This window comes from Hydra vulgaris, chromosome 11 (assembly GCF_038396675.1).
Source record: "Hydra vulgaris chromosome 11, alternate assembly HydraT2T_AEP".
Lineage (NCBI taxonomy): Eukaryota > Metazoa > Cnidaria > Hydrozoa > Anthoathecata > Hydridae > Hydra > Hydra vulgaris.
In genome coordinates, this window is record NC_088930.1 from 10022032 (window position 1) to 10036094 (window position 14063).

At 28.6% G+C, this 14063-nt stretch overlaps 1 protein-coding gene across 1 annotated transcript in view; it reads right to left on the reverse strand.

Annotated features, from left to right (window-relative positions):
* Positions 1-9667, reverse strand: part of LOC136087391 (uncharacterized) — a 48796-nt gene extending 39129 nt beyond the window's left edge. The window contains exon 1 of the mRNA XM_065810039.1: positions 9528-9667. The gene's annotated coding sequence lies outside the window, so the exon portion shown is untranslated. The remainder of the gene's footprint in view (positions 1-9527) is intronic.
* Between the last annotated feature and the right edge of the window lie 4396 nt (positions 9668-14063).

The window sequence follows — 14063 nt, forward strand, 5'->3', positions numbered from 1 at the left end:
TTTTGGGATGGAAGAATGGTTGGCACCATCAACAGTGTAGCTTTTTTAACTGTAGCATATACTAACTAGTGGTCATCACTGATGATGTATGAAAACATGACATAGTTAAATGAATGTAAGTGTCAACAAACTTGTATAATTACTTAAGTTTTATTATTTTGTGCGCTCATCATGCTTCAGTTTTTAGATTGTATTTGAATATTTGGCTGTATAAGTGGCCTTCTTACATTGTGTGCTCATGTTGCAGTTCTTAAATTATATTTACACATATATTTTTCTGTGTAAATTACTTTGTATGCATATGCTGCATTTATTACATTGAATTCACTTTAATATTTGGCTGTACAAGTGGCTGTGTTATTTTATGTGCTCTTGCTACAGTTATTATATTTTATCAACTTATGTATTTATGTAAAATTTAGTTGTATTAATAATTTAGTCTGCTTTAATATTTGAAATCTTGCAACTTGTTCCCTAATAAGTTTTTACCATATCAGTCATTTCGCTGTACACTTGTCGCTTTTTGTGATTTGTGAATTTTCCTGATGTGTTTGCTTTGATAATTATTTGGAATTTGGATGCTACCGATTGTGTAACCACTTTGTAATGTAGCTTTGGTACATGTTTCAAAATAATATTCAACACGTTGCCAAATGACACAAATTTGTTTTGAACGTATGCGATTAAAACAATTCTTTAAATATTGTTACTTTAAACCAGAAAATATATCCTTAATGACATTTCTTAATAGCAGGAATAATTGCCTTAATTATATTCTATGTTGTCAAGAAACTATCCCTTAATTACAATCCTTAATGTCAGTAAAAATTGCATTAAGTCCCTCAATGTCGGAAAATATTGCCTAAATTACATTCTTTAACGGCACGAAAAATTGCCTTTATTAAAATTCTTAATGTAAAGAAAAGTTCCCTTTAACTATTTATTTACATTCATATTATTTTCATTAAATTACATTCTTTAACGGCACGAAAATTTCCTTTATTAAAATTCTTAATGTAAAGAAAAGTTCCCTTTAACTATTTATTTACATTCATATTATTTTCATACATAGATATATTATTTTCATACATACATATTTTTTTAAGGAAATTATTTACTTAATTATTTCCCTTTCAATGATCGAGATGCATAAGTACTGGTTTTCTACTTTTTTGAAGTAAAAAAGGATTCAAGTCCATCCTTTGCTCCAAACAAGCTTTTCAAAGTATTTTAAACGGTATTTTATGCTTTCTGGAGATTTTTAGTTTCACTAACAAGCATGTAAAGTTCAGTAAATACGGCTGCGTATAAACTTTTTTGAAAAAAAATTATATATAGATATTTTTTTTTATTTAATACATATTGTTCGATAATTCGCTGATCAATTGTGATCAGCGTCACCAGGTATAATCAAGGTTTAAAAAAGCGTGAAGCGTATTGAGGAGGTTTGCCTATAAGTGAGGCGAGGCGTAAGCCTCAATTTGTTTGAGAAAAACTCTTACTTTTTTTATAAAAAGATTAAAAACAATGAAATAATACTGGAGTAAAATCATTCTTTTATTAGAAGTTCTAAAAAAAAATCATAGAAGTTCCAAACTTCCACAGATTCGAAATAAACATTTTAAAATCATTTTTCATTAGAAAATGGCAGTCATTGATGGGTTATGACTTATGAGATTAGACCATGATGAGATGCTACTATAAGGATCTTCGAGGGAATTATCCATGAAATTCAATTCAACTTCTTTTTCTTCGTTTTTCTCCTCGGCATAAGGAAAATCTTCCTCATCATTAACAATTAGAATTTTTTTTTACCTAAAGGAAATATAATATATATTTGTTATATTATAACATATTATATGTTTCAGTAAAAAAGAAAGAAAAAAAATAATAACTTATTCAAATTAATATCCTATACCTTTGTTTTTCTTCTTGCTCTACTTTGTATGTTGAGATTTTTTTTTTTTTTTTACTCTGTTTTAATATAATATAAGATTTTACAACTTCGTAATATAAAATTTCAATAAATAAAATAAGTAAAACAGATAGGGGCTCAAAGAAGGTGAGGATGACAGTACGTTATCGCAATCTTTTCATAGAGCCCCTATAACAAGATTTCAAAAAAATATCGTAATATGTTACAATATGCGTAATAAAATTTCAATAAAATATCGTAATAAAACGCGTAATTGGCTAATAAAATTGATAAGCAACCAACAAAAGTAGAAATAAAACAAAAACAGGTTTATGAGAAATTATTCAAAGTATCATTAACCAAAAACGTTTCTTATATTTTAAAAATTTCTTTTTTTGTTAAAAACCTGAATGAACTTAACGAATTTACCGTACCTTTGAATCCTTTTTGAAAAGTATTCCATACTTTTGGACCTCGATATAGAATGCTGTACTCTGAATATTTGTTTATTATCCGAGGCAGTTTATATGTAATGGACAGATACTTCACCTTCTTCGACTTCAAGAGGGTCATCAAGAGCTATATTAGCACCAAGTTCTTCATTGGCCTCGATCTCAGGATCTTGAAGCTCTGAGATCTATTCATCACAAGAGTCTTCATCATCCAAACAAAGGGGAACTTCAATTTTTTTCTTCTTTAACTCCCTGAGTTTTTTTTTTTCATATTGAACGTAATGTGCGGCCGTGGTGCTGTGATTAGAGCATTTGCTTTATAAGCAGGAGATCCAGGTTCGAAGCGACCTCTGGACAAATTATCGCGTCACGGTAAGGAAGGAGGCGTGAACTTCTTGGTTAAATGCACTTCCGCGGTGCTCTGTGACAAGACCGTTAGGACTTCTTGGGGCACCTAAAATAAAAATTAAAAAAAAAAAATGTAAACCAAATCATTGAGTTTCGCTTGCTTCAAGCGATTTCTTCTATTTGTATGCACCTATTCATTAAAGTATTAAAACTCAGTAACATTAAAATCAAAAACATATAAAAACCAAAATCTTTATATTATTACTTAATTGAAGGAGCTGCAATTCCGTTCACATCCAGAAGCACTGCAAGTCAAGCTCAAAATTCTAATGGCAAATTTTGCTATTTCAGGCGTTTGATTTCCAAAAGCTCTCCACCAATCCGCTGAAAATATAAATGATATTTTATTAAACTGATAGAAAAATAAATGCTTGAAATGCGATTCCATATCGGGTCCATCCATTGGTTTATCAAAAAATAAAATAAAAAATACTATTACTGACATACTAAAAATAGTGAAAACACGCACCCGGACTTCCTTTCTTCCTCGTTCTAACTGCATTTTTCTATCCAAATAAACCTTGTGCATTTCGAAAAATAATCGATCTGCAAATCCACTTTCTCCCTTTCTTCTGAATCAGCGATCAATCGCTCCATGTAAGAATAAAGTCCCAATTTAATTTCATGATGAGTAAAGAATGGTTCATATTGGAAATGAGGATTTATAAAATATGCAGCAGCATACAAATGCGTGTGAAGCTGATCATCCCATCAACTATTTACAATATATCTGATACTTTGCAATATCATTATTTAGATTTTGAAAAACTTTTTCTTTTGCCCTGTGCATAGCTTCGTAAATAAATCCCATTGGTGGTTACTTCTCGGAATCCACCATTTGAAGAACTATAACCAAGGACTTAGATGTGTTGAGCACGTAAGCAACACCAGGACAAAACAACTTGCTTTTTAAATTATGTTGCTCACATTTTTCCTCAATGATCGAGATGCATAAGTACTGGTTTTCTACTTTTTTGAAGTAAAAAAGGATTCAAGTCCATCCTTTGCTCCAAACAAGCTTTTCAAAGTATTTTAAACGGTATTTTATGCTTTCTGGAGATTTTTAGTTTCACTAACAAGCATATAATACCGTTTTTTAGCCTCGTTTTTAATATAAATCAAAATTTCAAATCTATATCGAATAACAATACTCACTGCTCTCTTTGTATTTACAGGACTGTTAATTCGTAATGATTTCGGAACAAATTTGTGTTTTTCACATTTTTGTAGACATATATACTGGTTTTTAGACTTTGCTATTGACTTTTTCAATAACTGTAACTGTTCAGTTTATTTGTTAACATCAGCTCCGTATTTAGCTGTAATATATATCTTTAGTGTTGACATCGTGTATAAGAGTATATGTTACATTAGTAAGAAAACGTCAATTAGTATAAATTCTCTTAATACAATTAAAAATTTGTTGTTCGAAATTTTTTTAATTTTAGTTTTGATCTTCTTAATCTTGGTCTACATTTTGTACCTTCGTTGAAATATATTCCTTATATGGATATTATTGCAACAACAGAGACCTCGGCTTTAAAATTAGAATATAGCAAATATTATCAATTTAATATTAGAATATCTGTTTGATAAGGGTAATAGTTTTTTAAGAACAGAACAAAATAAAGCTTTGGAAAAAGTTCGCGAACAAATTGGTCAAAACGAGAGTTTTAAATGAAGATCCAACATCTAGTTATGCTATTAAAGTTAAAACTTATCTCTCACAACTTAATAAAAAACAGCGATTTTCATTTACGGAATGTGATAGTATATGTCCAAGTGATTCCATCTCGTCTCGTATGTAAGGTCTAATTAAAGCTCACAAACCTGAAAAATCCTATCCTATGAAAATAGTTGTATCAACTAACGGCACTCCTAATTATGGAATTTCAACCCAGTGGGCACGGTACGTTTTTAAAACGTTTTTAAAACGTTTTTTAGACTTTTTTTATAAGGTTTAAACCTAATAAAAACGTTCAAAGAACGTTTTAAAAACATACTGTGCCCACTGGGAAACTACTAAGTAAAGAAAATACAACCTGTCTTAAACGAAAACCAAACACGTCTGAAAAATTCTTTTGATTTTATTAGTTAAGCAAATTTATGGGAGATTGACAAAAATGAGGTTCAAGTTTCATTTGATGTAATAAACTAGTATCCATCAATACCACTAAAGGAAGCCACTATAATTCTTATAGACCAATTAAATAAAGATGTTTCCTACAAGACAACTTATAGAGTTTTGTTTACACCGTTGTTATTTCCTGTGGAACAACGAAATCTATGAGCTTGAGAATTCTGGTCCTATAGGTTTTTCATTCATGGTCGTACTGGCAGAATCATTTTTACAACATCAAATTGCAATGGCAGTAAATCCTCCTCTAGACCTAAAATCCTATCTAAGATTTGTCGACGATAGTCACGCTAGATTTTCCAACACTCAAAAAGCAGAACAATTCTTAATTACCATACACAAACAACATCCTGCGATACAATAGACGATCGAAACTAGAACTCTAAACTTCCTCAATTTAACCATAATAAATAACAACAAAGGAAAATATTTCGGAAAGCTGGCTATAGATTAGTCTTCAAATCAAATCCAAATTTAAGAACTTTATAAATTCCATAATGGTCAACTTTATAAATTCCATAATGGTCAACCCGGAACTTATTTGATTGAATCCAAATACTCAAAGAAATACATAGGCGAAACCATATTTCAAAATAGGACTCAGCCACATCTAAAAAGTTTAAACGAGGGGAAACATCAGTCTGCAATAGTCACCCATAATAACTTTAGCTCACTAGAAATAAAGTGGGAAAACGTAAAAACAATCAAAGTTGAAACAAAGATCGAAAAGTGCGCGAAGCTCTTAAAATACAGAGGTTCCAATGTTCGCCTTTACATGGCGGAATTAATTTAGATAACGGGCAGTTTGTGAAAACTTAAGCCATTCAACTTCTAACGTATATTATATATATATATATATATATATATATATATATATATATATATATATATATAAATTATGATAGTGTATTCTACAAACAGAGTGCTCAATGTTCTAAAAGAACAGAGCAATAATAAATTAGTAAAAAACACTTATCTAATTTTTGATTACTTCAACACTGTGTTTCACCATCAGTAGGTTCATCAGGAAGAATCAAAAAATTCTTATTTTATAATCAAAAAAATTCTTCCTGATAACCTACTGATGGTGAAACACAGTGTTGAAGTAATCAAAAATTAGATAAGTGTTTTTTACTAATTTATATATATATATATATATATATATATATATATATATATATATATATATATATATATATATATATATATATATATATATATATATATATATATTAGTAAAAGTCTTTTAATTGTTTATTTTGTTGTGTATCTACTAACATTGTAAACTTTAATAAAAAAAACAAGGAACCACAATTGATATACTAATACAAATAGAGAGTCTTCTAGTGAAATGAACGGAATTATATTTGTTTTGTAATAAAAAAAGTTATTTTCTTCTAGATGCTCAATGTAACCAAGGACGCACAGTAGAGTGAAATTGATTAAAACTTAACAAACATGAAAACAAGCGAGTCAAACGTGGTGGTGAGATATAAAAGAGATTCTGGTCAATTTTATGTACCTTTTTTTTTTACCTCGTGAGTGATTTTTAACGCACAGTAGAGTGAAATTGATTAAAACTTAACAAACATGAAAACAAGCGAGTCAAACGTGGTGGTGAGATATAAAAGAGATTCTGGTCAATTTTATGTACCTTTTTTTTTTACCTCGTGAGTGATTTTTAACGCACAGTAGAGTGAAATTGATTAAAACTTAACAAACATGAAAACAAGCGAGTCAAACGTGGTGGTGAGATATAAAAGAGATTCTGGTCAATTTTATGTACCTTTTTTTTTTACCTCGTGAGTGATTTTTAACGCACAGTAGAGTGAAATTGATTAAAACTTAACAAACATGAAAACAAGCGAGTCAAACGTGGTGGTGAGATATAAAAGAGATTCTGGTCAATTTTATGTACCTTTTTTTTTTACCTCGTGAGTGATTTTTAACGCACAGTAGAGTGAAATTGATTAAAACTTAACAAACATGAAAACAAGCGAGTCAAACGTGGTGGTGAGATATAAAAGAGATTCTGGTCAATTTTATGTACCTTTTTTTTTTACCTCGTGAGTGATTTTTAACGCACAGTAGAGTGAAATTGATTAAAACTTAACAAACATGAAAACAAGCGAGTCAAACGTGGTGGTGAGATATAAAAGAGATTCTGGTCAATTTTATGTACCTTTTTTTTTTACCTCGTGAGTGATTTTTAACGCACAGTAGAGTGAAATTGATTAAAACTTAACAAACATGAAAACAAGCGAGTCAAACGTGGTGGTGAGATATAAAAGAGATTCTGGTCAATTTTATGTACCTTTTTTTTTTACCTCGTGAGTGATTTTTAACGCACAGTAGAGTGAAATTGATTAAAACTTAACAAACATGAAAACAAGCGAGTCAAACGTGGTGGTGAGATATAAAAGAGATTCTGGTCAATTTTATGTACCTTTTTTTTTTACCTCGTGAGTGATTTTTAACGCACAGTAGAGTGAAATTGATTAAAACTTAACAAACATGAAAACAAGCGAGTCAAACGTGGTGGTGAGATATAAAAGAGATTCTGGTCAATTTTATGTACCTTTTTTTTTTACCTCGTGAGTGATTTTTAACGCACAGTAGAGTGAAATTGATTAAAACTTAACAAACATGAAAACAAGCGAGTCAAACGTGGTGGTGAGATATAAAAGAGATTCTGGTCAATTTTATGTACCTTTTTTTTTTACCTCGTGAGTGATTTTTAACGCACAGTAGAGTGAAATTGATTAAAACTTAACAAACATGAAAACAAGCGAGTCAAACGTGGTGGTGAGATATAAAAGAGATTCTGGTCAATTTTATGTACCTTTTTTTTTTACCTCGTGAGTGATTTTTAACGCACAGTAGAGTGAAATTGATTAAAACTTAACAAACATGAAAACAAGCGAGTCAAACGTGGTGGTGAGATATAAAAGAGATTCTGGTCAATTTTATGTACCTTTTTTTTTTACCTCGTGAGTGATTTTTAACGCACAGTAGAGTGAAATTGATTAAAACTTAACAAACATGAAAACAAGCGAGTCAAACGTGGTGGTGAGATATAAAAGAGATTCTGGTCAATTTTATGTACCTTTTTTTTTTACCTCGTGAGTGATTTTTAACGCACAGTAGAGTGAAATTGATTAAAACTTAACAAACATGAAAACAAGCGAGTCAAACGTGGTGGTGAGATATAAAAGAGATTCTGGTCAATTTTATGTACCTTTTTTTTTTACCTCGTGAGTGATTTTTAACCCTTTAGTACCCATTAATGAGCGCAATTCCGTTTTTCAAAAAACTGTTTACACGCGCGAAAAATTTAAATTTATAATATTTAATTAAAAGTTTAAAACAAAAAAATATTTTTTCCGGTTTTGAGCTATTTTGTTCCTCTGTGGAACGTATGAATAGATTGGTCGTTTATATTATAAATCAAATGCGCCGCCAGCAACTAAAATCCTTTTGTAAGCAACGTAATTTTTAGCGTATTTTTTCTTAAATAATTTTACAAGAAAAACCCACTATTTATTTAACATTTTTTCTCTTCTAACCTCGAATAGAATAACCCGTAGATTACTTTTCGGGAAATATAAATTCATTTTATGTTACTAAAAATATCTCGTTTGTTTGAAAATGCTTTATTGAATAAGTTAGGTTTGTTTTTTAAAAGCATTTTAAAAAAATCTTTGACGTCAAAAATATTTTAGCTTAAATGCAATATGTGATATATTAAACTGAATATAGTAAAGTTGATTAAATATTTTACGTGTTTTAAGTCATTTATAGTCCTTTGACTAGATTTTAGTAATCTCTAAAAGATTTAAATTTTTCAAGAAATTTGTCTTTTTTGATGGAAACTTTTTTCCTACAAGTTAATTTTGATTATTTTTTTTTATATATCTGATGTTATTAACTAATGGTTGCGCGGATAACTTTGATTTTCCAATCTATACTTTGAATAAAAATTATGTATTGTTATTTATTAACAATTGATAGCGCAATTATCTTTGCGTTTATACAATGCGTTAAACTTCCATTTATTCATAACTCTTAAAAAAAAGCATCACTCATAAATCTTGCTTATAAAGCGCTCGCTTTATAAGCAAGAGGTTCTGAGTTCGATCCCCACCACGTCCCTGATACCGCGCTCAACTTGTTTCTCCGCGCAGCGACCTTGTTCGTCAAGGTTCGTGTTTCGGAGTTGTAGAGTTGAGAGAGGGTTATAACCACTATTAAGTAGCCTCCTAATCCGTAGTGGCCTTCTCGGCCTTTAGAAGGTGAATAACAAAAAAACAAAAAAGTTGAGGAGGTATTAAAAAATAAAATGAATAAAACATCGCTATCGAATATGAAATAAAAACTTTACTTAAATATAAATATATTTACTTTGTTTGTTAACATGCATTTTTTAAATTACTTTTATATAAGATTTTAAAATTCAAGATAATTACCTAAAATGTTTTTTTTTTTTTTTTTTAATATCTTTAAAAATAATTAAACCAATTTGTTATTATTTTTGATTTTTTGATATTATTTACACTTAAATATTACTTGGTCATTAAAGTAATTAAATTTTACAGCTGTTAAATTAATAGAATACCTCGTCGTCTTCAATCTTAAAAAGCTGAAGTCCAACTAATGTATATGTATTCGCACGAATATCCGAAAATGTAAAAAGTAAAGAACTCGCACCTGCCCAATCATAAAATTTTACTTCAAACGCTGTAATTATATAAATGCAATGTTATAAAATGATTAAGAAGCTATTTAGTTAAGATTACGACGTATAGAATTAGAGCGAATAGAAATGTATGGGAATAATACTTTATAAAATAGAAATGATCGCGCCTAAAATTAAGTTTAATTGTTTTACTTAATCAACAAAGAATTTCTTTAGTAACTCGATTTTTTCAAAATCGATTTACTTAAGTTCCGATGAAAATAATTATGCTATAAATATATTCTAAACTCAACGAATTATGATTTTTATATTATGATTTCTAAAATGACTTAAAATTTTTAACATTAAAAGCGCAAAAGTATAAAAAGTTTTAAAACTAAGTAAATAATATTATAATACTATAAATTTATTTTATCGTTAGCTGCAATTTAAAAAAATATTAAACGGTTTTATTTTTGTTCAAAAATCTCCCGATTGCCAGTTTGCGCGTGTTTTCGCACTTTCAGTCATAGTAAGTGGAAACCATGTGAAAATAACAATCCAAATTTAATAAGCCAATCAATGTTAAAAGTTTAATGTGAGTGGTTTCTATCGGAACAGATACTTTGCATATGATTTATAAAAAAACCAAACGTATTGATCTTAGTTCTATATACTTTATAGACCTAAGATCAATAAGTTTGGTTTTTTTATACTTATTATGTTTGATTGGTTTATTAAAATTTTATAATTATTTTTAACAAATATCAACTTTATATTATGTCATCAATGTGAGAGTATAATCTCAAGATATAATTAAAAAATGATAGGATGAAGTTTGCAGTATAAACTTCATTCTACTATTTTAATTATATTTTGAGATTATACTCTCATATTGATAACGTAATATCAAACTGATATTTATAGAAAAATTATTACAAGAAATGGACACTCCACCTATAATTTTACTTCTGAATAAAAATTAATTGTTAAAAACTAAAAATCTGTATGTGAAATAATTTTATATTATATATGAAACAATCTCCACAAAAAATTTTAAAAACTCTTCTTAGAACATGCTGCTATGAAAAATATTTTAAACTGGCTTGTAGTTGGAGGTTGTTTTAACCTCATTGCAGAAAGGTAAGTCGTCAAGTACCGCCTGCCAATACCTAAAAAACAAATACAAAAAATTGCTACTGTCCTACCAAATTATCATACATCTTCTATTTTCATTCAATTTACAAATTCTAATTCATAAATCTACACGCACTGTAATAAAATAGGCTGTTCAACAGCTTGTTGAACAACCTAGCTTTATATATGTTGTGGATAACCTTGATAACCTTGAGCTTAACTTAATTTTAAACCAATAGAATAACTGAATTTTAAACCAAAATAACAACTTAACATTAAACCATTAGAACAACTATATACATACACACCTTAGTTTATTCAAAATAAATATTAGGAAAGGCGTAATATTTATCAAAATTTTAGATTTAAAGTCATTTTATATTTTTAATATGCTATCTTTTTCATAAAGATAATATGAAAATATCTTGAAATGATATAAATAAAATCCAATTTCAAAAAAACGTGTTATTCATTATGAATAAAAATAATTTTTGAAATTGAAATATTATCAAAGTGCAAAAGGATTTTCAGAAATGAAATGAAAATATAATCATCATCACCTAAAAATTTGTTGTTTATACATTTTTTTTATATTTGCCAGCACATAATTTTTAATAAACAGGCCATACAACTGAGCAGTTTTGCAAGCCACAAGGCTTGCAGTACCAATTTTGAAAGTAATTACAGCTATGATACCTTTTTTGAAATTCACAATACTTGCTTGGATCATGGCTTTACTTAACCCAAAAATCAAGGTTTATAATAATCTGATTTATAACTTATAATAATCTGATACCTTGTTTCAGATTTGTATAACCTGGTAAAAGGTATATCTGATGCCTTGTATCAGATGTTTATTAACTTTAAAAACAAACTACAAAAATGCCTTTGTTTTTGAATATTTATCATATAAATGGATATTAATGAATATAAGTGATAGAAACACAGTTTTTTAAGATATACGTCAACATATGTATGAAAAGTTTTTAATACAAAACATGAAAATCTTAATAAATAATAATTCTGTTAACACTTCAGTTCACTACTAATATAATGTAACAGTATATTCAAACAGTCTGTTTAAATATATCAATTATACTTTCTATAATACTTTTTTGTAGCTGTTTATACTTTTAATTCACAGTAGTACCAGTTTTTACCTTTCTAGAAGTCTTTCAATAATAAAGCAAGCTGAGTAGCAGAATGATAAAAAATATTTTGTCAATCTGCTACTCAGCATGCTCAGATTGACTTCCATCTTGCTTTTGCAGCTTTCAGTGTTGTCTGTAATGAGAAGGATTTAGTTTTAAATTGTGGATTAACCAGCGTCGTCACTGCATAAAGAGGTATTCTCTTCAATGTCTTTAAAACGTTCATCCAATGAACTGAGTAGGGTTGACTTCATAGCCTTTACACCTGCATCATTGCAGAATACTGTGTGTCTTCCCTTTAGAATTTTTTGTTGAGTTGTTGTTTGAAATTAGGTTCAGCTAATTAAATTGTAAACAATTTTAAATATAGATACCATTATAAACACGGAGTTCATAGAATATAGAATTACAAAGAACATTGATATTTATAAACAAAATATTAAGTATACATGTAAACACGAACAAAAAAGATGTAATAAAAATCTCACTAAAACTCAAAAATAACTTTTTTCCGGAGCCAGACTTGGGCCGGATTTGTAAAAATATCGTGATTTCGGAACAGGAGCCGAAGCCAAAATCCGGTACAGCCCTAATAAAAATATTATTTAAAGTAAACAATTATGAAAATCGAATAATAAAAAGATAATACTTCAAACTTCAAAAATTTTAAAGCAGTTTTTTCCTTACAAAGCTCAGACAAATAAATGAAAAGTAACATTTAGTTTAAATATCCTTAATCCTAAACATAATAATCCTTAATCCTAAACATAATAATCCTTAATCCTAAACATAATAAAGTTGAATAAACATGACCAACACTGATGTTTAGCCAGTTGCAAGTTAAGATATTTAAAAATATTTATTCATACTATTTTATATATATTATTTATACCTACTAATAAATATTACTTTTACAAAATATATTTTATCAACTATAAAATCTTTTAAAAGATTTTTTAATTGTCAAGTGACAACTAAATAAAAATTTAAAAACATTTACATTTTAACATACTTTATAAAGTCTATTAAAAAATATTTTGTATTTTTAATCAAATATTAAAAAATACAATTTTAAAAAATGACTGCCAATTTTCTTAAAGTTAGTCAAAAAGTCACATAGAAACATCAGAGATAAAATCATAATTATCTTTTACTTCATTTATAAAAAAATTTCCACAAATGGTCCTTAGTATGTTAGGTCCATATTTAGTTAAAGATTGTAAAGATAACTCATTATTTTAGACTTTTTGAAAATCAAAAAATTGGATTTTATTTATATTATTTTTTAAAAGAAAAAATACGATGTTTCAAGATATGTTTATTAAGTTTCAAAATCTCTAGCTAAAAAGAAATAAATTAATGCAAATATCAATTTCAAATGTAAAACTATGTGTATTGAAAAGGTAACATAGTGGTTTATTGAGCATCTTTTTGTAGACTTATTCATCATGCGTAAAAATACATATATTCTTTGATGAACAAAAATATAACTTGTATTTATAAATATAACATATTAACACATTAAAACATTCACTTTTTGACGAATTAAGCCATGAACCTTGCTTACATTAATTAGTTGTCCTCGATAGACAGCACTCTTCTTCTTATTCTGTAACTTCAGGGGTTCCTCAAGGTTCTATTCTTGGCCTTATATTCTTTTTAATTTACATTAACAATCTTCCAGATATTCTCACATCTAAGGTGGCATTGTTTGCTGATGATACTACCATTTATTCTTGTCGTGGTAAGAAGCCGACACGTTCTGATTGCTTTGAGGGGGCACTTGAGCTAGAAAAAGATCTCACTTCTGCTAAAGCATGGGGCTCACAGTGGCTGTTGAACTTCAATTCAGATACAATTTTTTCAGCCAATCGTTATCGCAATAATTTAGATCTTCCTATATTTTTGAACGGTAATGTACTTGATGAGCCATCCACTCTTCATCTTCAAGGATTAACTCTTACTTCCGATCTTTCTTGGAAACCATATATCATATCTATTGCAAAATTAGCATCTGCTAAGGTTGCATCTCTTTATCGAGCTCGTCACTTTCTTACTTCGGATTCTATTATCTATCCCTATAAATCTCAAATCTGGCCTTGTATGGAATACTGTTGCCATATCTGGGGTTGATCTTCTAATGATGCTTTTTCTCTTTTAGATAAGGTGCAAAAATGCATTGTAAACA